The sequence below is a fragment of the Alligator sinensis genome, unplaced genomic scaffold (genome assembly GCF_000455745.1).
Source record: "Alligator sinensis unplaced genomic scaffold, ASM45574v1 scaffold131_1, whole genome shotgun sequence".
NCBI lineage: Eukaryota > Metazoa > Chordata > Crocodylia > Alligatoridae > Alligator > Alligator sinensis.
The window spans coordinates 3,119,360-3,121,631 of record NW_005841830.1 but is presented as its reverse complement, the minus strand read 5'-3'; the positions used below and the strand labels follow the sequence as shown (position 1 = coordinate 3,121,631).

General features: G+C 43.5%; 1 pseudogene; it reads right to left on the bottom strand.

The window, feature by feature from the left end:
* The window catches only part of LOC102371255, a 30,494-nt pseudogene that overhangs the window by 12,428 nt on the left and 15,794 nt on the right, over window positions 1–2,272 (bottom strand).

Here is a 2,272-nt window from a genome sequence, read left to right as displayed (position 1 = left end):
CCCCCCCCCCCCATGCTCCTGTGAGACACTCCATCTGCCCCACCATCTCAGCATTCATGAGTCACCTGGTACCTTGAGGTATGTAGAAAAAACATTTAAACTATGTCTATGGCCAAATCATCAAATCTCTCCGAATTCATTCAGAAAGTTCCGATTTGATTCAGAGAGATTAAAGGGTCTCCTGATTTGATTCAGATTTGGAGATTCAGCCGATATATTGGGCCCAATCTCCACTCAATTGAATCGGGGACCAAAGCTTTGCCTAGCCCTACTGGCTGTGCGTGTGGCATGCAGAAAGGGAACCAGCAAGTGGCATGTATTCCTTTCAGCATCCTGCTGGACCATCCCTGTGCACTGGTTCTGACACAGACTAGTTTGGACCAGCCCCAGAGCCAGTGTGCAGAGTTGGCATGCAAGGTCAGTCCATGATCCAAGGGCTATATCATATGGCTCCATGGGAGATGCATAGCATGAGCATTCATGAGTCTGAGGTCATTTAATCAGATGCTGATACTGACTATAAAAGACAGGAAAGGGAGGGAGGGGAGACGGGGGCAGTGCCAGGAGGGGCAAATAAGTAATAAACCCATGAGGACAGAAGGGTCACAAATGCTAATCCAGGTGATGGGATAAGAAAACATAGTCCCTGTTTAGACCACACCCGACATAGTCTGGTCTGTGGATGACTTGCCATTCTGCAATGTCATGTCCTAGTTGGTTTTTAATGTTCTATTGTTTAAGAACAGCCATTCTGAAGCCTGCGATTTGACTGTTCAGAGAGGTCAAAGTGTTCTGCCACAGGTGTGCATGTCTTTTTGGAACTGATGCCAGACAAGTGTTCATTCATTGTTATGTGTAGGGATAGCTCTATGTGTCCAAAGTAGACAGCAGTCTTTTGTCTTCAAATCGCTTCTCTGTGCATGTCATTTCACAGCATCTGATGAAGTGAGCCTGGGCTTACAAAAGTGTATGCATCTCTGATTTAATTAGTTTATAAGGTGCACCTGTACCCTAACTTCTGCCTGCATAACTACCTCTCTCCTCTTTACACTTAATTTAAATACAGCATTTCTTACATGTAACCTGTATAAATGAGCAGAGTAAAGAAGGGTGGACTTCTCTGGTCCTGTGGTTCCCTTCAGGGCATCATTGTGTATTCTTCTGAGGTTTGTATTGTCCTTTAGAATCCTGCAGCGGAACATTGCTAACTCTTTACTTTTACTTTGTAAAATGATCCCTTTTTGGTCTCTTCTTGTTGTTGTCCATGTCCTGTTAATCGTTTTCAGTCATAGCTATTGCCTTTGTGTTATCCTGATACTAGAGCACTCCTATTTCTCACTCTATAACGCTCTTCAACTGGACTATAAAGCTATATTCATTTGATGGTAAGTCTGGTCATTGGCAATTTGGGCTGATTTTAACTTGTCACAATTATGAGCTTTCTAACTTCATTCACTGGAGCTAAAGTGCAAAGATCAGTATTGCCAAAACCATGAGTTATGCTTTAAAAATTATATGGTTGATTTAAAAATTATAAGTATTTTTTGTTTTGTAAAAAAAAAAAAAAGGTTGTGGGGGAGAGGAGGGTACTATTTTTAATTGGGGTATAGGTTTTGGGGGTATAGGTTGTAGCTGTGTTGGTCTAAGGACAAAGGCAGATGAGGTTATTTGGGTAAATCTGAAATCTTTTTTAGACCAACTAAAATATTTGGAAATATTCTTTGTTGCAAGCTTTTGGGTACCAACACCCTTCATCAGACTGAGGATGTGTCTGCAGTTGATTTGTGCTCTTCCTGAATGGAATAGAAAAGAATCCAGAGGTCAGTATGCATGTGGGAAAGCCAGTCAGGGAAAATGCAAATTGAGGGAGTCAATGGGGAGGAGGAGGGGGGAAGGGGAATGTAGACCTGGTGATAAAAACATAGCTAGAGAGGTTACCTGGGGTGTCAGATGTTAGGCAGGTTATAATGTGACAGAAATTCAATGTCTATATTTAGTCCATGATTTTTTGTATCTAGCACATAGGTGAAGTGAAGTTCATAGGATCATCTATGAGGAGGAAACCCTTGGGCAGGAAGCAGCACCACACTCTCCATGCTCCATACAGGTCAAGAGATCCAAGCGGACCCAGAGGAGGAGGCGACGAGTGCTCGTCATAGGCGACTCCATCCTGAGAGGTACGGAAGGGCCCATCTGTCGCCAGGACCCCTCAACACGAGAGGTCTACTGCCTGCCCGGAGCAAAGATTCGGGATGTGACGGAAGTAATCCAG